Genomic DNA, 271 nt, shown 5'->3' with positions numbered 1-271 from the left:
CCACAGTAAGGGCGGGGGCAGCCCCCCCCCCTCTGGGTGTAGCCCCCCAATTCCTCCGTGGGGCCCACAGCAGAACCCCCAAATTTTGGAGAAGAATTCTCTTTATTTTTGCCCTTTATTGGGTCGCTGGGTCCTTTTTTTTTCGCAGCCCCCCCCCCTCTGGGTGTAGCCCCCCAATTCCTCCGTGGGGCCCACAGCAGAACCCCCAAATTTTGGAGAAGAATTCTCTTTATTTTTGCCCTTTATTGGGTCGCTGGGTCCTTTTTTTTTC

The sequence above is a fragment of the Merops nubicus genome, unplaced genomic scaffold, assembly GCF_000691845.1.
Source record: "Merops nubicus isolate BGI_N331 unplaced genomic scaffold, ASM69184v1 scaffold24319, whole genome shotgun sequence".
NCBI lineage: Eukaryota > Metazoa > Chordata > Aves > Coraciiformes > Meropidae > Merops > Merops nubicus.
Note: the sequence above shows the minus strand (reverse complement) of the source record.